Genomic DNA, 25,505 nt, shown 5'->3' with positions numbered 1-25,505 from the left:
GAGATCTGGCTTCTTTTAGAGTTGATTTTTTCTCAGTTCTGGTTTGTGACCCTGGGGTCTAAAGTGCTTTGTTTATCCATAGACTGGCCGCAATAAAGCAAGCTTCTCTATGCCCATTTTTTGTGTGCCTCAACCGTTATCTGGAGAGACTATTTCTGGGGCAGAAGTGGAGTTCAGGCTCCATGCTTGTTCAGTCCTTGGTCTGCTACAAACCTGTTTCTCTTCAGTTATTTTGGAATCTTTTGCTGCAGAGAGGTTGCACAGGTGCCACTGACATTTTGCCCTGCAAAATCAGGTGTTGTGTGAAAATGAAAGATCCCAGTTTAACTTTCAGATCCCAGGATGAGTTTGCAGAACTGACAGGAGAGAACAATATGTTTTACTGGTATAACAAACGAATTTGACATGAGAATATTTGGCACAGCAAACCAGTCACTTTTGTTGAAAGAAGTGAAGCAGACTTTTTGCTGCCAAACTCTGAACCCTAGTCAGCATTTTGCAAGAGGTTGATTGCTATTGCTACAGTACTGAGTGTTAGCATTACTAGTAGTGTTATGTTTGCAAACTGACAATTCCTTATCAGGGCATTTGAGTAATGCTGACTTTAGACCAGATTTGAATGTTATCCCCTCCTAAAGGCTAAATATTCTGCATGTTTGAAATTAATTGCATCTGCTTCATTAATCCTCTATAAGGTCTTAAAGTTGCTAGCTGATATTTGAGGTAACTTTCTTGGTCAATCCTCCAGCTCCATTTCATAGTTGTGAACTGGAATTTGACACCATGGTTGACATAAACGGGTTTGATTATGATAGTTGTTGCTTGCTTTCTTTATGGATCACAGATTTTATCTGTTAGCCAAGTCCAATGAAAAGTCAAATAATAAAGAGGAAAAGAAGTAGCATATATTTAAAACTGATGGTGACCTATATCATCCCTTAATAAGCATAATTGTGGCATATTACTGAAATCACCAGGTCTCCACTCAGCCCCTGGGGTCCTCTCACACATATCTCATTGCAAGATTGAGACCAGAGTGAGGTGTCAAATGAATTGTTGGCCATTTTGCGAGTTGTGAACCAAAAAAGTCGATAACCAGTGCTAGAGAATGTAGGGTTACCATACGTCCGGATTTTCCCGGACATGTCCGGCTTTTGGGGGCTCAAATCCCCGTCCGGGGGGAAATCCCCAAAAGCCGGGCATGTCCGGGAAAATCGGGAGGCTCGGCCGGGGCCTCTTTGTCTGGGGCCGGGGTCGGGAGCCGGGCTGGGCGCGCGGGGTCGGGAGCCGGGAGCTGGGCCCGTGGGGTCGGGGAGCCGGGAGCCGGGCCGAGAGCCAAGCCGGGCCCGCGGAGCCGGGGTCGGGGTCCCGGGAGCCGGGCCGGGCCGAGGGCCGGGCCCGCGGGGTCGGGGAGCCGGGGTTGGGGAGCCGGGCCCGCGGGGCTGGGAGCCGGGCCGGGGTCGCAGGGCCCAGAGCCGGGGGGTGCGCCGGGCCGCCGGGGGTGGTCGGCCGGGGCCGGCACCCCAGGGCCCGAGCCAACCCAGGCTGGAGCCGCCGGGGGGGCCAGCCTGGGCCGCGCCTCCTTCTCCTCCTCCCCCACCCCCACCCCCCTTACCTGCTTCAGGCTTCCCGCGAATTAAATGTTCGCGGGAAACAGGGGAGGGGGTGGAGACTTTGGGAGGGGGCGGAGTTGGGGCGGGGGCATGGGCGGGGCTGGGGGTGGGGCCAGGGCCCCGGGGAGTGTCCTCCATTTGGAGGCACAAAATATGGTAACCCTAAGAGAATGTAAACTGGTAGTACCTGAAAATGAAGGCTCTGATCCAGCAATGAGCTCTAGATATTGCAGGTTCACTAGATGAAGCACTGGTGACATGATCAGCTGTACCCAAAGAATATGTGCAATATACTTCATTGAGCAGAGAGGTGTTTGAAAATGTGCATATTCAAATAATACATCAATTTTTACTAATTGTATTAAATGGAATTGTGGCATTCCATGTTTATATCTCATTGATTTCCATAACAAATAGTACTCAGTCTACTAGATCTTTTTAATAACTGCCAGCACTGCAAACCCACCTTGATATCCCAGCGTCAGATTAGAGTCTTTCCTCTTCTGCATTATCATTAGAATTAACGATTCTGTAGACCAAATTACAGTTACAATTTTCCCTAGGGAATCTTGCTGACTTCAACCGGATTGCATGGGCATATCCGACTGGAACTTAGTAAGCAATTTTGTTGGTGATAATAATAGTAATAGTAATACCGAACTTATATTGTGCTTTTCATCAATAGATCTCAAAACACTTTACAAAGGATCAGGGCCGGCTCCAGGATTTTTGCCGCCCCAAGCAGCAAAAAGAAAAAAAAAAAGCCACGATCGCGATCTGCTTTACTGCCGCCGCCTCTTCAGTCTTCGGCGGCAATTTGGCGGCTGGTCCTTCGCTCCGAGAGGGAGTGAAGGACCCGCCACCGAATTGCCGCCGAAGAGCAGACACGCTGCCCCTCTCCGTTGGCCGCCCCAAGCACCTACTTGCTGGGCAGGTGCCTGGAGCCGGCCCTGCAAAGGAGGTCAGTAACATTATCCCCATTTTACAGGGGGGGAAACTCGAGCATATACAAAGGAAGTGACTTGTCCAAAGTCACCCAGGAAACCACTGATAGAAGCAGGAACTAAACTCAGGTCTCCTGAGTCCTCATCAATTACCCTATCAATCCCACTCTGTCCTAACTGTGCTTGCTTTGCAGTGCTAAGCATAGTAAAAAGGCAGTGAAAATGTATATAAGTAACTGGAGTAGGCAGATGTGATTTTGAATACACACAGATGGTAAGAAATCCTGGCTCCATAGAAGTCAATGGGAAAACTCCCATTGATTTCAGTGGAGCCAGGATTTTACCAAGGGAGTAGATCAGAGTAAAATGGTGCCTTTTTTACAGTCACTTTTTAAAATCTAATCTGTCTAATTTAGGTTTCTCTATTGTGCCCATCGCCATAGAATCTAAACATCTCAGAGTAAAATCAGACTTCGAAATTATCAAAAATATTGGTGTGTGATCTTGTGTAGGCATAAAGCTTTTAGCCAATGCTTAACATCACTTCTCTGTATGTATAAATTGTGTTCTTTTATAGGAAGGAATGATAATTGAATATCGTTAACTGAGTTAAGCTTTATTTTTATTATGACCTTTAGTAATCATGTTTAGGTCAAATTGATCTTGCTTAGTTCCTTTGTAAATTACACATCTACCCTGATATAACGCTGTCCTCGGGAGCCAAAAAATCTTACCGCATTATAGGTGAAACCGTGATATATCAAACTTGCTTTGATCCACCGGAGTGCGCAGCCCCACCCCCCTGAGCGCTGCTTTACCGCGTTATATCGGAATTTGTGTTATATCGGGTCGCGTTATATTGGGGTAGAGGTGTATTTTTTTATTCTGAGTGAATAAAAGTTATTTCATTTGAACTGAAAACAAAATTCATTATTGATTTAAGGTTCAAATTCTTTGAAGCATGTATTAGTGCATGCTGTAGATACAGGAAGTAATTAATATGGGAAGAAAAGAACAGCTCTCAAAACATTATCACATAGAGAACTTCCTATGTTTTTGTGAAGACTAAGCACATGCAGTATTTGGCATTAAAATTATTACTGGCCTTTTCAGGTTAGCAGTTTCCGTTGATGCTAAGCTGTTCTAGAAGGAGTATTATTTGCTGGCCAGTTACCCAACAGATGGGTTAACCCGGTGGCAGACACAGCTAGTTCATGAACCTGTAATTAAAAGTTTGGTTGAAGAACATGCAGAGCCCATGACAGCAAGGCTGCTGGTAGTAGCTCTGACCATTAACTTTCTCTTGTGTGATTTTCACGTGTTTCATTACCTTTGCGGTTAAACTGAGCTTTTTCCTCTCCCAATTAATAGCCTGTGGCAGTGGGAGATGAGAATTCACTGAGACATGGAAGACGAGAAAGGAAAATGGATGACAAAACGAAATAATTTGTATTGAACAGCAGTGAATTGTTCTCTGAGTAGCAAATGTCTTAAAAACATCCTGTCATAGCAAGTGTTTCCAGTATTCCCTAATGTTAATTGGGGATAAAGCTATTAGAATTAGTAAAGTCCATATAGTGAAGTGCTGTCATGAGCCTCAAAATAGTTTTTCACACAGTATATTGATAATGTAATACATAAAGTCACTCGTGAGGGCAATTGCTTTCTTGAATGAATCATTTTCCTAAGGACATCCTCCCCTCATGCATTTCAGCCACTCATCATCTTCAGGGAATTGTGGCTAGTACTTTACTTAATTAAAGTGGTTCCAATAGGCTGCCAGAAAGAATACCATTTACTATAACTCACAAGAGAATTTAGTCTGTTTAGGAGAGAAGTGTTGACCATGGGGATCTATGACAGTAAAAAACAAGAGAGACAAAAAAATCCTACATGAAAAATAGAGAAAGTTGTAATAGGACAGAGATCCAAAATGAAGCAGTAGTCATAGTAATTTCTGCATAGTTTTAGGCTTCAGATATTCCAGTAATTTGCTTTTCATCTGAGAGTCTCAACGCATTTCACAAATATTAGTGAATTAAGTCTGCTCCCCCGCTCCACTAGCACTCTTTCAAAAATACCATCTTTACAGGATGCAGCAATAAGAAAAAATAGCAATGGTAAGCATAAGAGACGCAGATACAGAAACTGAGGAAAAAGCCTTCTTGGCCTTTCTTTACTGTTTGTATATAATTACATGTGGTGATATGTAATTCAGCAGCTGGACTGGGTACCCATCTCAACTCCTTTAGTGCTGCAGGTCCCCATCTTAATTTTTAGATGTTGCTTTTTCCAGAGGAAATGTTTCATGCTATTGTGTTAAAATATTGTTGAACAAAAAGTGTCTTTGATTTTACATTATGTGGAATGCTACTCTCAAAAGGCAGATGATGGTCTGTGGGAACGTCATGGTAGTTTTGTTTTTTTTTTGAAGTCTATATCCTAAATATATGGAACAGAAGATAAAATGCAGGAGAGAGATTTTAGGTAACAGAAGTTCACGAGTATATACTAAGGGCCCACATTAGACTAATTTTACAAATAAATGACAAGGTGCAAAGACATGCTTATGCACCTCAAATCAGCATCAAACCCACAGAATATATACGGTCTAATAGTGGGAAGTGGAATCATAGTTAGATGATGCTTTAAGTAATATTAGTAGAATTATGTTGCAGTAAGCTATGTAGGCACCACCAATATTTTGAGGTATGAAGCTATTGTAGACAAAAAAGTCTCCTTATTTGTCTCTTATTGTCAAAACTGATATTCAAGTCTGTTCCAATTATGTTTCATAGTAAAGTCGTAACATGCATACATACGTTTTACCATTTGTATATACAATACTCTTTTGAAAATGGCATCTCCCCCAAATTACACAGATACAATGCAGCTAGAAAATTAGAAAGGTATTAAGGCTATCAATTAATTGCAGTTAATTTACGCGATTAACTCAAAAAAATTAATCATGATCAAAAAATTAATCACAGTTTTAATCGCACTGTTAAGCAATAGAATACCAATAGAAATTTATTACATATTTTTGGATGTTTTTCTACATTTTCAAATATATTGTTTTCAATTACAACACAGAATACAAAATGTACAGTGCTCACTTTATATTTATTTTTATTACCAATATTTGTGCTGTAAAAAACAAAAAAAATAGTATTTTTCAATTCACCTCATACAAGTACTGTAATGCAATCTCTTTATCTTGAAAGTTAAACTTACAAATGTAGACTTATGTACAAAAAAAAACCCCTGTATTCAAAAATAAAACAATGTAAAACTTTAGAGCCTACAAGTCCACTCTGTCCTACTTCTTGTTCAGCCAATCAATTTGTTTACATTTGCAGGAGATAATGCTGCCTGCTTCTTGTTTACAATGTCACCAGAAAGTGAGAACAGGCATTCTCATGGTACTTTTGTAGCCGGTATTGCAAGGTATTTACGTGCCGGATATGCTTAATATTCGTATGCCCCTTCATGCTTCGGCCACGATTCCAGAGGACATGCTTCCATGCTGATGACTCTCATTAAAAAAATATGTTAATTAAACTTTTGACTGAACTCCTTGGGGGGAGAATTGTACGTCTCCTGCTCTGTTTTACCCACATTCTGCCATATATTTCATGTTATAGCAGTCTCAGATGATGACCAGCACATGTTGTTCGTTTTAAGAATACTTTCACTGCAGATTTAACAAAATGCAAAGAAGGTACCAATGTGAGATTTCTAAAGATAGCTACTTGACCCAAGGTTTAAGAATCTGAAATGCCTTCCAAAATCTGAGAGGGATGAGGTGTGGAGCATGCTTTCAGAAGTCTTAAAAGAGCAACACTCGATGCTGAAACTACACAACCTGATCACCAAAAAAGAAAATCAACCTTCTGCTGGTGGCATCTGACTCAGATGATGAAAGTGAACATGCATCGGTCCACACTGCTTCGGATAGTTATCAAGCAGAACTCGTCATCAGTATGGACTCATGTCCTCTGGAATGGTGGTTGAAGCATGAGTGGATATACAAATCTTTAGCGGATGTGGCACGTAAATATCTTGCAATACCAGCTACAACAGTGCCATGCGAACGCCTATTCTCACTTTCAGGTGACATTGTAAACAAGAAGCAGGCAGCATTATCTCCTGCAAATGTAAACAAACTTGTAAAATGAGCGATGGGCTGAACAAGAAGTAGGACAGAGTGGACTTGTAGGCTCTAAAGTTTTACATTGTTTTATTTTTGAATGCAGTTTTTTTTTGTACATAAGTCTACATTTATAAGTTTAACTTTCAAGATAAAGAGATTGCATTACAGTACTTGTATGAGGTGAATTGAAAAATACTATTTTTTTTTGTTTTTTACAGTAGAAATATTGGTAATAAAAATAAATATAAAGTGAGCACTGTACATTTTGTATTCTGTGTTGTAATTGAAATCAATATATTTGAAAATGTAGAAAACATCCAAAAATATTCAAATAAATTGTATTCTTTTATTTTTTAACAGCGCAGTTAATCCCACGACTAATTTTTTTACTTGCTTGATAGCCCTAAAAGGTATGCTAGAGGTTGGTTTTAAAGGAGGATTGAATGCAAACTTTACAAGTAATTGAAAAACTGATATGTATTATAGTTACTCTGCAGGCCAGTAAACCTCAATATGGTCCTCGACACAGACCCATAATTCTTTATATGTAATAGCTCAAAAGCTGGAACCCAAAATTGGAAATGGAAAGTTGTTTTAATAGTTAAAGTTAAGGTTATAATCTTTTACTTTTCAGTTACTGGCACTATTCTGCATGAGACTGAGTATATACAACTAGTAATATATTTATTTTATATGATGTTCCTTAAAGGAGGAATGAGCTCTACATTGCCATAATTTACAATTGGACCAGATCCTCAGCCCTAGTTGCTTTCAACTATATGAGCAAAACAAAGCTGCCCTAAAAGGGGAAGCCAAGAATTTTCCTTGACAGCAGGTTATTAATGTAGAGCCAGCATAAATAACAGTGCCTACCACCTCCACATAGGAAGTTTCCTGGGGCAGGGATGGACATTCCATGGGTGAAAACGGTTAGGAGCAAACATGCTGCTAGGCCTAATCAAGAGTCCTTAGGGAATTGTTCCAGCTGGCATAATTTAGAGCAGCCCTTAGTGCCCACACACACCACTACAATCATGTAAAAGCAAAACATCATACTGTTGGTGCAAACCTAGAACACGTTTCCACAGCCCTGTTGTTTAAGGCCTGCATAGCTGCTATTCTTTGGTATTTGGAGGAAGCATTATTGGGGTGGATAATTTTTGCCTTTCATTCCCCTTTCTGGTTGTGGATTTTCTGCTGGGCACTTGTTCCAGTTTTTTGCACTCAGTGACATCTGATGGCATCACAGCTTTGCAATACACCACTGTTTTAAAGTGACTGTGATACCAACTAATGCAGAACCTTGAATTCAGAATTACCAGCTAAGTGGAGTAAGAAAATAATATTAAAATGTTTTAAGCAAATATAAAAGTCTGTGCATAGGCTCTATACTTTTGGATCTTAAACAGTTTTTAAATATCTTAAAAAATAAAAAGTCTTTTTAAGAGAAATCTGTAGGGCTTTGTAATTCCACAGTAAATAATACATTCCTTCAGCACCACTACTGTATAGACTTGAAATGCATACTATTTTATTAGCAATATGGTCACTTTTATAGCACTCATTTTCCTCAATCTAGACAAGAGAAGATCTGTCCACTATTTAAGATCTCATTTATTGTCTTCTATCAAGGATAATGTGTATAGATATGTACAGTCTTTAACAATGTTCAGTCCTAAGTACTTAATATGCGAATTAGTGATCTTAAATGGTTATCCTTTAATCAGATCAGAATTATCCATGGCAGCTAATGGATGTATCAGTGAAATGGAACTTGTCCATTAATGATATAAAGATTGCCAGAGATGTTTTAAGGTGAAGTAAATAAAGCATTAGATCTGTATATAGGGGTATGTTACGGTAATCAGATCTCATACTAGAAATATTTTAAGCTATCACCATATACACACACATAAATGGCAGAGGAATTTCTGATATTAGTAGCCAAAGTGCAGATAACATAAAGGAGAGACTCTTGTCTCTCAGTGCATTAAATGGGAAGGGTTCCATATTTTTTTAAATAAACATTAAGAGAATTGTATTCCACTTTAATCCGGTTTATAATGGGATGCATTTTTAATTTACTTTCCCATAGATGAAGAGGTAGAATAATAACTGCTGCTCAGTTATTTCCTGTCTATGATCACAATTTAATGTTAATGTAGAGAGATGCTGTTCATTATGACATCAATCAATGAAGCTGGATTATATTTTCCTTAAGAGCTCAGTCCTTGGCCCAGATTTTCAGCTGTGTTGTTGTCACTTTCCACAAGTCTGTTAGCACAAAGCAGCCGTAAACCTGGTGGATCCAGCCTTGGAAGGATTCTCCCTGTGCAGGGGAAACCACTATTAATGTAGATACATCATCTCCTACCATGTCCGCCCTGCCCCAGTGTAAGGGAAAAGTGAGCATGATTTCCCAGAGATTCAAGTGCCAGGTTCACACCTTGGGGTCTGTTCACAGCCAGCCTGGCCCTGCTCTGCTTAAGACAGAAACCAAATGATAACTAGATGGTCCCAGAGAGGCATAGAAGTTGCTGAAAGCCATCCTTCCGCATTCCCTTCCCATGATGTGCTGAGCACATTTTAAACACATCACAGGATCTGTCCCATTGACTTCAGTGAAAGTTTTGCCTACATGAAGACTGCAGGATCAAATTGTAACAGAGCAGCAAGAATCTTAGCCAGAATTGTCCTATTTTTGAGTAAGGAAAACTGGCATGAACCGTAATTTTGAGAGTCCTTTTGTTCATGAAGATGGGTTAGAGTAAAGGAAATAGCTGAAGGGAAATTGCAAACACACAATACATGAATCAAATTAAGCAAGGACTAATGCTAAATCCTGCAGTTTCTTCACCAGCCAAACTCCCACTGACACCAGCTGAGTCAATAGGAAGTTGGTCTGAATAATGTTTGCAGACTTAACCTACAGTACTTATGAGCTTTATTGTACACTCTTGGGAGCTTTCTTGTGCCTCTTGGTTGAAATCCTGGTCCTATTGAAGTCAATGGGAGTTTTGCCATTGACTTAAAATGGGGCCAGAATTTAACTCCTTTAGTCCAGGCCCAGCTCTAGATTACTTTAGCAACAAGTGCTACCCAAGTAGCATCTGTTTAAAGCATCTTATCAACACCACTGGTAAAAATAGCACAGTACACAACTGTAGCTGATAAATCCCTTCTTTCTTTCTTTCAGGGGGAAATTAAATAACAAAAAACTAACATAACTGCAGTGGTAGGGTTTAGAAATAAAGGAATCAGAAGTCAGCAAATTCCAAAAGTTAAGGTTGTTCCCACATTGGTTACTCAGACACACTACCCCATCCTTGGCCAATTTCTCCAATCAGTTCCATTTGGATAACTGAGGACAGCATTAGCCTACAATATGTAGCATTTTCTTTTCCAGTTTTTTTGTTAACGGCATTATAGCCTGCAATTAAGGTATACCATAAAATATGCAGAATGTTCATTGTGACCAAATTTAATCTTCTGGGAACAACCTTTAACTTTTAGAATTTCTTGACTTTTGAGTGCTTACTTTCTCAGCCTCTGAATTTCATTAATACTAGTTTTTGCATTTAATATATTATATTTCATATTATACATTCAACCCACATCGGTAAAAGCTTTATGAGAAATACTATAGTTTCTTCATCATAGCCATTTTTTCAAAGTTAAATAGTTCATCCATGTGTTCCTCCTCCCGCCGCCCAAGGGTCCAATTAACTATTTTGGCTGTTTTACATTTTACTTCTTTCAAAATTCCACAAAGGATAAAATTATATTAGGGACTAATTGGCTGCCAGATAGCATTATTAAAACTGAAGGAGTACATCTCAGTTGTTATACTGTACCATGTTCCACACTGCAGTTTTAAGCATTTCAGGCACCAGGTGAGAATGTTGTTATAAGTATGTATTTATTGGATTTTTTTAAAGGCTCCAGAATACACTACATCTCATTCATCTTTTTGATCTGTGCTTTACGCTCCTTAATTTTGTGCATCACTTAGCTGAAACAGTTGTAGGTGCTACAAAAATACCTTAGCTAGCTTAGCTAAATGGTGTAGTGCCAACAATGTACTAGGCATAATACATATAGATAAGACACAATCCATGCTTTGGAGAGCTTGCAGCCTTACTCAATACAATTCTGCAAATGGAATTTAAATGGATCACATCACGTCTTCCTACGGAGAAACCATTGGGTCCAGAGAGGCAGGAAACCTCTGCAAGACTAACCTCATTAGTCCCTCTTGGAGGTGAGGGCTTACAGGGGGCATTAAATTTAGAAGAGGCCTTTCAGTTCCTCAGATCCTGGTGGGATCCAGAGGCAAGAGTCCCCCAAACCAAGAAGAACTGTCTGTATGGATGGCTTTCCTTCAGCAGTTCGACTACTTCCCCGCACCTACCAGCATGACTCCTTGAGCTTTTGCTGCTATATGCTGGGACCACTTGAGGCTGCTCAGTAGAGGTTATATTGAGAGAGTTAATACATCTCCAACCTGATTTAACTTCAAGGGTCTATCTTCATGGATTTTCCATGTGGGTCTATGGTACAGAAGAAGGTACTGAAGAAAGTGCTAGTTCTTTCCCTCTCAAAAGCTTCGTCCCACCTCCCAAGCTCTGTGAACACCTACCTCATAGGGCTCCAATAGAGGGTTTTCCAGAGGATTCCACTAAGTGGGGGTGAAGGTGTCACTGAGGCAGTACTCTCACACTTCCATTAAGGCAGGAGGAGATCTGCCTGCTGAGGAGATACTGTGGCCCTCAGATAATATTTGTGGGGGCCGGCATAAATTCCAATGTACTACCTCTTAGCTGAATTGGTTCTGCAATGCTAAAAAGAGTAACAACATATTTTTACCTGTAAAATGTGTGTGTTTATACACATACCTACTATTACATATATAGGGGTGGTATCTAATTGCCTTTCTCATGCACCTTTCACTGCCCCACCTAAACTCTGTTAGCTAACCTGTCTCCACTAATGTCCCCCTGTGTCCAGGGCTACTACTAATATTCCACATTCCTGAACAGCTTTAAACAAATCTCTTTTTTTAATGTAATCACACTGCCAGATAGATGTTTCCTTCTTTTTACCCCTTAACATTAAGTTTGGCCTGTGGTCCAAGTTGGACAATATTTAGGCCTGCCACAGTGACAAGTTTAAGGATCAGTCTTTCATCCAAGGCTTTCAAAGTTAGCAGAGACAAGCCAAATACAATCCACACAAGGAGCAGATCTGTTGAGTAAAAAGATGCCATTTTTATGTAGTCACTTTTCTGATTGTAACCATACAGCTGATCTATTTCCTTCTAAACTTCTCCTTAGCTGAAAACATTGTGTGGAAGATTCCTGCTCACATCAAATTACATTAATACCTCTGGGAAGCAGGAGTGGTAAGAAGAAACATAGATCTAAATCTACTAGGGCGACCAGACAGCAAATGTGAAAAAGCGGACAGGGGGTGCGGGGTAATAGGAGCCTATATAAGAAAAAGTCCCAAAAATCGGGACATCTGGTCACCATAAAATCTATTAACATTACTAGAAACACAGATCTAACATTAGCTATTCATTAGCTATACTTAAATAGTTCGGCTATAAGAAGACTTACATCTGTGGCTTTATGGTCTTTATTCAGTATTGACTATATTTTCCCACTTAGAATTAGCATTATATTCATAAGGATGAGGAAGCTTCATTTTTACTGCCCAGGCTACATTGCACATCCGAGGCAGAGCTTAAATCAGGATGAATTGGTATAAGCAGGACCCACAGATTCTACAATTGCATGGACACGAAATTTGCCATACAAGCAGTTGCTGCAGAATTGTGCTCCAAAATTTGAGCTATTGTTATAATTAAATTTATATATCCATCCTTCATGGTTGTGAAGATAACCTTGAATATGTGAACCATGTGTAAATCAGTGCAGTGTAGTTTTCCTAAATCTGTAGATACTAATATAATTGACATCAGAATCTGGCCCAATAGCTGTCAGCCATGTGAACTGTTCACATGCATCTCAATGAATTGTTAACTCTGAAATCTAAAGATGTAACTGCAAGTGTCAACATTTCACTGCTGACTATTTTAGCAGAAATAGCCAGCAAGGGTGCTTATTCCACAATCTCAAACTGACCCCTGAAAAGTCCCCTAGCTAGTTGCCAAAACCTCCAGCGCCATCTTGACATTCTACTTGGAGTTGAGTGTAGTCGTTATAAATATTGTATGTATTTTACACTATAATGGTTGTACTATTCCTTCTCGTAATCATGAAAAACCTCCATTTTGTAACAAAAATGAAGCTGCCTCAGCAAAGTGCTATAGAATCCAAGGATCTTGCAACTGAGTTTGCGTCCAGCTTGCCAGAAAGTACATCAGGTCTTGAGTATAATGTGTATGCAGTGGATTTGTAACTACTTAATTGAAAAAAAAAATCTTTCAATCTAATCGCTTTTAGTGCATGAGTTATATTCAGTCCATAAACTCCTCATTATTCATCCACAGAAGTATGTATTTAATGATTAAGACCCGAAGGATTTAGTTGATAGAATAATCTGCATTTCTAAAGAAAAAATAAGAAGTGTGCTTTTTAATTCTTTAGAAGAAAAGTTGTGATGCGTGTCAAAATATAATACTGGCTCGTAGTTTTTAAAACAATATCCACAATTTACCTATCCATTGGCTCGTTCGGTTGGGTATCTGTAATGTACAGTCTTGATCAAATAATGCCTAATTATGCAGTTGTTTATCAGCTCATTTGAAACATTTTGAAATTCAGTCTAGCTCAGCAAATTGCTGTGCTTAAGGCATTTCTACATTCTAGGAAATTATAATATCCCCAGAAGGCAAAGAATTAATAATAAAAATCCTCTTTTGTAACAGATTATCATTGCAGAGCAAATGGAGCAGATCTTCCCTATCCTAGTGCATTTAATATTCTCATTTTTTTCCCCTGAAAGTTTGATGGAAAGACTATGTGAGAATCACTGTTTTATTAACTTGTTAAGAGACACATTTACTGAACCAGTGCAGCATATTGATTTCAGGATCTGTTATACAGTAAGGAGCCAGTAGTAACACATGACTTTTAAACATTTCCATTTTGGGACCAAAGTATTCTTTAGATATTTTGTAACCTTATCTATATCGGTCTAATATTAGCTATTCTAAAAGGGCATCTTCTCACTTATAAGCATTTATGAGCTGATCATCGAACTCTTCCACAAACAATTTCTTACTAGCATGAGTAACCCCACTGAACCTACTGGGAGTATACATGTGACCAGAGGGTTACAGAATCAGACTCATAGTTTGCATCATTCTAATGAAAATGATCAGTACTGATCAATGGGTCCCACGCTTGCTAGTCAAATGAATAGAGAAGTGAATGCAACATACTTCACATATAGCTCTTTTTGTGACTGGATAGCAAACATTATTCAACTGATCCATTGTGTAACCTCTGGTTTGGACACTGAACGTTATTTCATGTCATGCTACACAGTAGTCTTGAGCTCATTGTTTTTATAGCTGATTTGGAATTTTTTTGTTGAGCAAAAATTCATCCACCATGAACTGGATTGAAACTATCAAGATTCCTTTCACACAATTCTTCCAGTCCAGTATCCTACCTACCTATTAACTTAACGATACCCCGACACTTTTTTGGGGGGGAAGGACTTTTAGTTACTTTTGTTATTAATCTAGGTGTCTAATATTCTTGTGATCACAATAATTCATCTGAACATTGGATGATTATCATATTGAGAAAAAATCAAACCTAAGAAAACACAGCAGTGTCTGTGACCCTTCACCTTACAAAGTGTGTGATCTATCTAGGCAGGGGTTGACATCATTAGGAGACAGTGTGGAGAACTAATTTCAATGTGTCTGCACTTTATCAGGCTTGTGGATAAATAGAAAATTCCACTTTTTCAGCTGAATGTTTTGATTCCCCAGCAGTCACGAGCATAATAGTTCAACTCCATCCTCCCACTCAAAGAAGTAATTTATTCTTGCTTTGGGAATATGCAGAGGGATATTTAAGTGTTTCTGTATTGTTTTTACTCCAGAAGGCAAGTGGCACTTTGGACAGAAGGATAGCAGTTCTTAAACTTAGATTTTTGTGTGTGCGGATTAATTGTAAATTATTGGGAGTGGAGGTGAGGTGGAAGGTAGCAGCGTAGGTTATTGTGAATTTTTGCTCAAGATATCAGTTTGAAAATTAAAAGTGGATAAGTATTATTATCCCCATTTTACAGGCAGGGAAACTGAGGCCCCAGAGAGCTTAAAGGCCTGTTTTTGAGAGGTGCTGAACACCCCCAACTACAACTGAAGGCAACAGGAGCTGCAGGTGCTCAGCACTTCTGAAAATCAGGCACCAAGGCCCCGATTCAGCAAGGCACTTGAGTACATGCCTACCTTCACATCATTGGGAGCAAATTTAGGCATGTCCTTACATACCTCGTTCAACTTGCCTGTATGACTTACCTGAAGTCTCACGGCAAGTCAACAGCAGAGCTGTGAAGAGAATCTGCATCTCTTGACTCTTACTCCTGTGCCTGTTCCACTGGACCACTAGCTGATCATTCTACAGAAGGTGCTGTATGAAATATGAAGTCCTTTTTGTTTCTATTATAGATACAGTAAAATAACAGATAAGGAGAGATTAAGTACAATGAAGGAGTTCATTTGAGAAATTCTGACAGTATCTACAATATGCAAGTGAAGCAGAAGCAGTTTATGGCTTGTTCAGAATTTCAAGACTGAATTACAGTTTTAGTAATCATCAGCTCCCCTTCTCCTCTGTCAGTTTTTTGGTTAATGTATTGCATGGAAGAGACTTACGGTACAAGTTTTATAAGCTTGCAATAAAAATATAACTACTGTTGTATTAAATTATTTAAGTTGTAAACCATTGTAAAAAGGGGAAAAGATTTTATTGACATAGAGGCAGAAAAAAAATGATTATGATGGAGTGTAAAATGTATTGTGCTGATTACCACAGAGTTTTTGCCCAGTTTAGCATATTGTAAATCTTCAGCAGGCCTTGAAAATGAAACATTCCATGAGAGGGTTTCTTTAAAAAATACTGGCCAGTGGTTTGAGAAAAAGGAAGGCACAATAGGATTTATAATTTGCAAACAAATCAGTGGAGTTCTTACAGCAAACAAAAAATGTCTAAGAGGTCAAAGGGGAAGAGAATGGTGACAAAGCTAAGGATCAGTGAATGATTTTAAAACTTCCAGATTTCCCCTGAGAGAGAGAGAGAGAGCTGGAACTCTGGAAAAATGAATAGCCAATGTCTGTATTTTTCAAGAAATAGTTTACTACTTTAATATTTTGTTTTATTGCTTATAGTAGAGAGAGAAACCAGTAATTTAAAATCAGGATACAGATCTATGTATCGATTGAAAATTGCACATTTACCTAAATTAGTTGCTAAAACTAGAAGAAAAAGCATCTTACAGAGATTGATTTATTCTGCATGAGCCTTTGACATGCACATGTGCAGATCTAGTTAATATTATTAACTATTTTCTCTCTGCTTCTCTGGTACTTTTAAATAAAAAAAAGGTAGATTTTTTTTTTAAACTAAACAAAAATATCTTACATTTCTTCATGTTTCACCTTTTCAGTCTTTAGGGCTTTAATGACCACAGATGATCTCATGGCAGGCTGCATATGAGGTTGCTGTGTCCAGCAAAGTGATTTGGCAAAAATTCAGCCAAACTGAGCTTGTTTTATTTCCCTCCTTCCTTTCCATGTGTGCCTTGTGCACAGAAGCAAAAGGAGGTGTACCTCTTCCAATGACTCTCTCTACCTCAGTACAATCAAAAATAACCTTTAAGGGCCCAGAGAAACTTTTTAAAAAATTATAGTTAATTCAGCTGAGATAAAGTTGTGTTGTATGTATTGATAGATCACTGGAATTGTAATATCATTGGAGAACCCAGACCCTTTCTGAAATGATTTCAGGGCCTTCTGTAGATTGTCCTTCTCACTACCATGTTCTGTAATACAAAATGGTTTGATGTTCACTGACAAGTTAAGGCCCATGGCATATAGTATCAGTGCTGACCAAAGAGAGGGTTACGTCGACATCTTTGCTTTACTTTGAAACTGACATCTTTTATTGGACACTTTAGTACCCTCTAGCAGTACTGCTATATTGTTAAAACCAGATACTGTACCACAGATCACATCTTTTCAGAAAGTAGGTAGAAGAACATTACAAAATCTTGTTTCACTGTGCCTCATGGCTTGAGTTTCTGTTTGTGGGGGAATCTTCCTAGCCAAGATAAAGGTCATCTCTCCATCACTCACTCTTCATGTTTCTTAAAAGTGATTAGAACGTCACATCAGTTTTCTTTCTGAGCATTCTTAGTTTCATTAATCCAATATCCATTTGAGCTAACGTCCACTTATAGTTATTGGTGGAGATGTGGCTTAAGCCTCCAGAACCGGTAATTCTGTTGGGCCTGTGTCATGAAACAGTTTGATGTTGCTTTGTCTTTGTTGGTGCTGAGTCACAGAAGCAGCACGTGTGGAAATTGTGTTCTGTGCTGAAAAGAGCCCTTAGGGAGTAGGTCAGTTCCAGACAGTTTTTAACATTTATTTTTAGAATATTCTGTTTATGATAGTGTAGTTAATTTTCCCATACATGTGGCTACAAATCAAACTAGTTTGTAAAAATTATGCCAGACAGTATAATTTGAATAATGCTAAAAGATTCTTCATAGAAGTCCTTTTTTTAAAATAGGTGACTGAGAGCCATACAATATAGTGCTAATCTTTTTTATAATTGCAACTTCATAGGGAGCTTGTCTTTTCTTAACTTTTTTGTTACACATTTTCTCCAGTTGTAGAGCCTTTTGTTGCATAATCTAATATTTGCTATATACACCTCTACCCTGATATAACGCGACCTGATATAACACGAATTCGGATATAACGTGGTAAAGCAGGGCTCCGGGGGGGCGGGGCTGTGCACTCTGGCAGATCAAAGCAAATTCAATATAACACAGTTTCACCTATAATGCGGTAAGATTTTTTGGCTCCCGAGAACAGCGTTATATCGGGGTAGAGGTGTAATAATACTGGGTTTCTAAGCTCTCATAAGATTATAGAACAGATAATCCTCTGGAGCCGAGGTAGTTCAGGCTCAAGGTCCTTGACCATTCTCTTGAGACTGTCAGCAAGGATGACATGTAGGTTATCAATCAGGAGAGAAAGGACGGTCTTCTATGTAGCGGACCAGCCGGGGACAGGAGATGTGGGTTCAGCTGTTGGCTTTCCACAAACTTCCTGTGTTATCTTGGGAAATCAAAAGATCTTTCTGTGTCTCGGTTCCTCATATGTCAATGGGATGATACTTCCTTTCTCCCACCCTCTGTCTTACCTCATTTGATTGTAAGTTCTTTGGGGCAGGGACTGTTTTTCTATGTGTTTGTTCAATGACTAGCACAGTGGCACCTCAATCTTGTTTGGGGCCTGTAGGCACTACTGTCATACAATTTATATTACTAATAATTTGGAGCTAGGTATGTGAATACAGCCCAACATTTGGCAATTCAGCAATCAGTACCTGGTGAAAATACAAGCCACGTCCAGGTATTTGGCTGGTTTTGGATACAGTTGTATACCTCTCCCTATCCCATTCCCCCAAGTATATATCTAACAGGTGTCACTTTACTGGAAGCCAGGGGAGGGACTTCCCCTGTCCTAGCCTTTGATGAAGTGTATGAGATCTTCACTGCTCTTCCCCTTCCTTCCATGGAGGATGCCAGTGCAGTGATTTTCACTCCCCCTCGCTGGAGGCCATAAGATGAGAGCTAAAGATTTTTCTTCTCTCTGCCTCCTCTTCCTTTATTATGGGGGACAAGACGGGACCCAGGTGCTCAAGCTGTGCCAGACAGTAATTGATCTATTTATCCAAACTCAAATATTGGTAATATTTAGCAAATATTTGCCTACTCTCACTAGTAACTTAATCAAGATTCCTCCAACTTACTTCATGTAAGTCATGAGATACAGTAGTAACGAATTCAGTCACTAACAGCCTGGTTCTGGGTTTGATGGAAGGCTATGTATTCCAGGACCAATCTCCTGAGCCATCCATTCCCCTTTCCAGAAAACATTGATTAAACTGTGCCATGAAGCCAGATCTAGATCAATAGAAAATAACTACAACAACCTAATTATGTATTTAACATGTTCCAGTGTAGTTTTATTTGGTTTGTTATTGTATCCTCTTTATTCTAGTGCAGTAGATTGATTTAAATCTTCAGAACAGTAAACATCTAGAAATAACCTCGCTAGCTTTCACATGGCACTATATATAAATATGAAATCCAGATAATTGACCAGGTCATTTGATGGTGTAAATCAATGTAGCTCTAATGTATACTACCTTAGGCTCAGGCATAATAACTAAAAAGTGTTGCTTTATCAGTATTATTTTACATTATCACCTATTAATTTGAAGAATACAAGGTGTTCTTTGTATAGCTTGTCATGTATGGTCCTCTCTGTAACAATTGAAAAGAATTAATTGTTGAACCACAAAATATTTTTCAGACACTTTTTCTGTTGTTTGCAGGCCAAAGTCTACCACCAAATACATGCATGTAATTTTTTTCCAGAGTTACATATGAATCTCTTGTGGTCCAATTTAGATCACATTATCTCCAGTCTGATGTTTCCAAAGACTACAGATTTTAGAGAGTACTTAGCAAAGTGGATGAACAAACCAACAAATGTTGAATTTATACAGAACATATCATCCTGGGATGTCAAAGCACTTAACAAACACTGTTACAACTGAGTCCATGTGTAACCACTGAAGGACATATTTGCTTCAGTATGTCTCATGACAGCTTCTTTTAAAAAATATGTAAGTGAATTTAACACTTGTGAAAGGTGCCAGATTGACAGCTCTGGAGATAAAAGTCCTTGATTTACCAGCAGGCACAAGCAGAGCTTCCTACACAGTGCCCCACCAATGTTCCCCAACCCTTACCTAAAGGGCATAACTGCCAACTGTCCCAGATTTTGCAAATCTGTGCCAGGTAATTTCCGTGTCAGTCAGTGCTCTGAGATTCTGGGCAGTGGTAAGCAGTTGTAACTCAGCCACAGAGGTGAAAAAGCAAGTGTTGTCATCACTACACGTGTGCTGTTTCATTTGATAATTTGGGGGTCAGATTTTCAACTTACTGCTAAAAATGTGTCCACAATATTTGCATGGTAGTTGTGTGTGTGAACCAGTGGTGAGTAATGCAGCTTGCTCCATCTGCACAGGCAAATTCAGGTTTCTGTGTGAGCAAACAAGTGGTGCAAATACTGCAAGTGGTTTTTAGATGCCCACTTAAAAATCGGTCCTTACTATTGTATATGTTTGTAATAATCTGTCTCCATTCATACCTCATCCCAACTTGGTAGCATTATGCCCTTTCCTCCGCAGAGACTAAACACAGCTTAGAAGCTCAGTAACCATATTTCTGTTAAAGAGAGAGAACCTTATATAGATCTTGAGGCCACCGGAAGATGGTATACAAAGAAAATAGGTTTGTGATTTCTGTACTCTGTCATGCCTTTAGAAAAATGGAAATTTTCACTTTTCAGCTCTGGTGCTCCCGGAGCAATCATATTCACTAAAGTTCAGTTCCTCCTTTCCCCTGGAAATTATATTTAGCCTTTCCTGTGAGTATTGGAAGAGAATGTTTAAGTGTTTCTTTATTCAGTGTAGAAGGCTAATGACATTTTAAACAGGAGTGCACATTTTTAACCTTGTGTAGGCTGACTATTTACAGTACCTTTATGTAGGACAATGCTAAATATGGAACAACGAAGAATACCAGCAAAGACTGTTACATGCTGTTGCTGTGCTATTTTCTAAACTACAGCCAGCAGCTTGAAAAAAATGATTATGAAAGCTAGAACTTAATTTTGTCTACTAAAAAATAGCCATAACTAATATGCAGAGGAGCTCAGCAAGCATTTGTTTATCTTCAAAAGAGTCACATTTCTTTCCATGACCTGCCATTGATGTGCATGATAAAATACCTAATTTGACTAGTTGTGTGTATTCCAGAAGATGGGTTTACATATATTCAGAGAGAGCTACGTGGGGCATAAATATCTTAAGAATGTTATTGAGATTCTAATTACAATTGTTAAAAATATCTACATGAAAAATGTGTCATTTTGGTTATCTTGCTTGATTTTCTTACTCCTACAGCACTGTAGGTGCATCTGGCACATTGATATTAGAGCTTTGTGAAACATTCCTATCAAACCTCAATGTCCGTGTACCTGGGGAGAGGATATCAGACAGCAGAGGAATTCATAGAACTCCATTCAAGCTCTTCCTCCTACAGCCAGCCTCATTCTCTTTCTCAAGCCAGTCTATCATAGGAATTAGAGACGGCAAAGACCTGTTAAGTCAACTAGTCTAATTCTCCGCCAATGTAGGAACGTTCTCTATAGTATATCATTCAGTACTTTGTCAACTCTAATTTTAAATGTCCCATGTGACTTGGTTTCTTCCTCCACATACTAGTAGATCTCTTTGTCAGGATGTTTTTCTTGATATTCACATCCTTTCACTTATTTCATCCCATTTCTCTAACTTTTATGCACACCCTGTACTATCCTATGTTATTCCTCTCCTTGTTTGTCTCTTTCAGCATTTCTGCTTCCTGTGCCTCACACTACTGTGTGGTCTTGTGTTTAGTGTGGCAGCAGCAGGAATGGAAAAGTGTTTCCTTTCCCTCCTGCCCTTGAGGGAGGGCTCAGGTCACTTGCTGACCCACTCCTCCCTAGAAGGGGCGGGGCAGTGGCCTGGTCTTACAGTTATACCACCACACCCCCACAAAAATACAAGAGGAGAGAAGCTTCTACATGGCACCCTCTTTAAGATCTATGGATAAGGACCACTGCCTCTGAAAACATCATCAGAGGATGTTCTTAGGCTATATCTTGGTGCATAACATTGAAATTGTACAACTCTACATAAGTGTAAGTGCTATTACTAATTTTGTCTGTAAGAGGGACAGAGCTAGGGCCCCAAAGGAGGAGGGAGGGAAGAGAGATTCTCTCAGAGGTTTGAGTTAGTCACAATCAAACCTTCAAATGAACAGAACGGGGTTGGTTCCCTCCCATCCCCTTGTGACTTGAATTACAGGGTTGAATAAGTGAAAATGATCATAAACCAAACCCTGCAGAGTCTGCAAAGCACTAATTAACACCCCCAGTCAGTAACTTCTCAGAAACTGGTCTTTAAGCAAACTTTACTCTAAAAAACAAAACAAATTAATTTGGCGGCCTGATAAAAGAGATGCATTGCCAAAGCTGACAGGCCCACAATTGAACCAACTCTAAAAATAACTTTTTTTCTGTTCAATGTCTTTAAGATGCTGAAAAATTTATAAGCTACAAAAAATTCCACTTTCTCAGCCAAGTGACTCAGCTCTAGGAAAGCAAGATTCTTGTAAATGTTCACACCCGCCCCATCCTTGAGCATGCCCCCTTCCCACCTACCCCCATCTCAGCAGAATGGAAAGGAAGTTGGTCAGACTGGAGGCCACCTTTAAGGTCCTTCAGCGCTGGAGGGCAGTGATGCCCTCTGATGTTGGCCCTTGTCCCACCCCACTGTTTTGTGGATGGATATGGAGCCCATGCAGGGTGGGTAGGATGAAATCCTCAGCTATTCAGTGGACATTTTGGAGGACGGGGAGTCATTTGTCTCTCTGTGCCACCTCCCCTTCTCTGCATAAAGCCCTTGTGGTCCGATATAATAATAAATATGTGCATTTTGGTAGTGCCCAAAAAGGGCACAGTGACAATTGTGGCCCCATCAGGCGCAGTGTTTACAAACAGAAATAGAGACAATCCTTTTGAACTGGTAATAAGTTGAATCACTAGTGCAGCAGCTCTGAGAATTTTCCCTGGTCCTTCCTGTCCAAAGTTTATTCTCATCTGCCATATGATTATGTGAAAAGGAGATCATCAACTGAAACAGGTTTAACAGGTAAAACTTTGTAGCAGCAAGAATCCACACAAGTGGGATGGGTCCATAGACAAGAAATAAATAAAAATGTGATGAGACAATTTTTCAAAGGCACAATATTAAAGGCTACATATTTGCACTCATGAAAACAGACAGATGCATCTCTAAATGGCTATTTTGGCATCTGCCCGGCTATTTGTACTGGTACAGACCCATTTCCACATATAATCACGGTAACTGTATCTGCAGTTGTAGCTTTACTTTTTTGCATGTGCATTTTTGTAAATAGACCTGACACTTCTGAAAATGTATCATGTATGAAATGTTAGTGTAGAAAAACATTATAGCAATTTTGAAGCAACTTGTGAAATCTTCACAACATAGATTGGATTTTTAAGTTAGGTGGCAAGTGGATTGATGCTTTTACTTTAGGCATCCTACTCTTAAATCCTAATTTAGTGTAGCTCCCACTAAAAATGAGTTTGCAGCCTCACCCTAATCCCTGGTGGACATTTGTCACACTTACCACCACATCAGAAAACCACCTAACAATTCAGCATGATTGGTAGCCTCTGATCTAGAACAGAGCCCCAGGCAGGGAACACCAAGGTGGTTGAAGTTCAGAATTGAAGTGCATTAGCTGTACGGTATGGAGAAGCTTGCACAGCACCTAGAAACCTCCACTGTGCCAAACCTGCCCCACTCATGAGTGCCAAATATACACATTAAAATATGTAAAGCAGTTTGATGTAAAATTATAGTTTTAATAATAATAATCACATATACAGTGCTTTACAAACCATTATTAACCACTGAACTCCCATGAGAGGTAAGTAAATCAGCATTAGCTTCATGTTACAGATGAGAACCAGACAAAGAGACCTTGTGACTTGCACAAGGGCCGAGGATAATTGATATTATAATCGGGATAAGAAATCAGTAGTTACTGGCACCCAGGCCTGTGCTAAAATCACCTTTTTGCATGTGTAACAATTGTCAGATCCTGTTTTCTCCTAGTATTTGTTTCAAAGTTCCTGATTGCAAAATCTTATGATCCCAACTTTAAGAGCCTGAAATAAAAATATAATAACATATAGTAATGTATTTATGGCCACATTTTCCATCCACCTGCAGGGTGCTTAGTCCTTTTGAACACTTTGCTTAGGTACCAAAATGGGAGCAAAGCTTTTTTGAAAATCTGCCCCCAGCTGTCGGGAGCTTAGCACTTTTGAAAATCTGGCCCATATACTTTTCAAGGGGAATGTCCAATATGACTGATTTTAAAAATATCATTAGGACAGTGAAGGAAGAGATAATAAAGGAGCTAATGAAAAGCTAAGTATCAAAGTATATCAAATGTCCAGATTTTTCCTTAGAAAACTAGAATTTTGCAGGAGAAAATCACTGCAGATCATCCTTTAGGAAACAGTTTACTTTTATTTCATTTTTATTTTTCCATCAGATTTTTCTTTCAAGGTGTTTTTATTTAATAGGCTCAGTGCTTATTCTGAGCAAGTGGATTTTAGCCAGAATAAAGCAAGTAGATTGTACACATTTTGTTTTGAAATTCTGCATTTACCCAAAACACATTGTATTATTCTAAGAACAAACTTGGGGAAAAAAATTAATTGATTTCTCTGGCACATAGGCCTGGTACAAAACAGCAGTAAAACCAGTTAATTTTCTGAAATGTATTTTCCTTCCCTGCTACTGTTAACCATAAAGACAGTCACTTGGATCTTTTTTTAAAGGCATCAAGCTTCCTCATGTTTCAGCTTTTCATTGCACTGCCTGATCATTTAGGGAACAGGCTTGTTCCAGACAGCTTTAATTAAACTGTGCTGTGAAACCAGATATAGATCAATGGAAATGATCCATAACAAGAGGCTAATCATGTATTTAACAGTGTTCAGTCCAGTTCAATCACCTTCTACCATTTCTGTGGCTTTACATTCATGTGGCGAAGACTGAATGTGTGTATGTATTTTTTTTTTTTAATCCATCCCATTAGTGGCCATATGCTTTGGCTTCAAGGGAGACAAGAACTGTCTGCAATCTGCCAGGGATTTAGGGACATCAATAATTTTTGAATAGTCATGTTGGTACTGGTCGAAGGGTTAAGTGCCCTGTGCACCAGGGGTACATCTTGTGGGACTGGAACTCATAGTCAACTGTTAGGAACCTGATCCCCTCTGAGGCTTCTCTTCGAAGTACATGCTTCACGTCAAATCCATACAGCTGAAGCAATGGAGCTTTATTAGCTCAGGGATTTAAAGACCTGAACTAAGTGATGTAACAATATCTTTTTGATTACAAAGTGAAGGAAAAGTGTAGTTGTAACATCAAATAGATTGTTATGTTCTGGGTGAAACACATGCTCTTTCTGCTACCCTTTTCCATTTCAACGCAGGCTAGTTCTCGCCCATAATCAGCTGGTGGAGAGTGCTTACCACTACAAGTATCAGGATAATGGCCCTGGTTTTGCAAGCATTGCCCATGTGAGCAGTCTCATTGGCTTCAGCTCATACAAGTAAGAACTGCAGAAGAGGATCTGAGGGTCTTACTAAAGTCAACTGTAGCGCAGGTGTAAAGACTATTTTTGTAAAGGTTAGACTGATTCCATAAAAGGATGCTGTTGCATTCATGGAGCAGTTTAGCATGAAGACCACCTTTAAAAGCAATAACTTATAATGTTGGAAAGTGCCATGGTAAAATGTGAAGGGTATTAGGTCAGTATGAAAAGTCACTGCACTATTGATCTGAATTATCTCCTGTT

General features: G+C 39.2%; 1 protein-coding gene across 5 annotated transcripts in view; it reads left to right on the top strand.

The window, feature by feature from the left end:
• Positions 1–25,505, top strand: part of DPH6 (diphthamine biosynthesis 6) — a 350,629-nt gene that overhangs the window by 321,665 nt on the left and 3,459 nt on the right. The window contains exon 15 of one of the 5 annotated variants that reach the window (XR_004645505.1): positions 20,960–25,259. The exons of the other annotated variants lie outside the window; for them this stretch is intronic. The gene's annotated coding sequence lies outside the window, so the exon portion shown is untranslated. The remainder of the gene's footprint in view (positions 1–20,959; positions 25,260–25,505) is intronic. 5 annotated transcript variants of the gene reach the window in all.

This window comes from Trachemys scripta, chromosome 4, assembly GCF_013100865.1.
Source record: "Trachemys scripta elegans isolate TJP31775 chromosome 4, CAS_Tse_1.0, whole genome shotgun sequence".
NCBI lineage: Eukaryota > Metazoa > Chordata > Testudines > Emydidae > Trachemys > Trachemys scripta.
The sequence above is the reverse complement of the archived record's forward strand: the minus strand, read 5'-3'. Positions and strand labels throughout refer to the sequence as shown.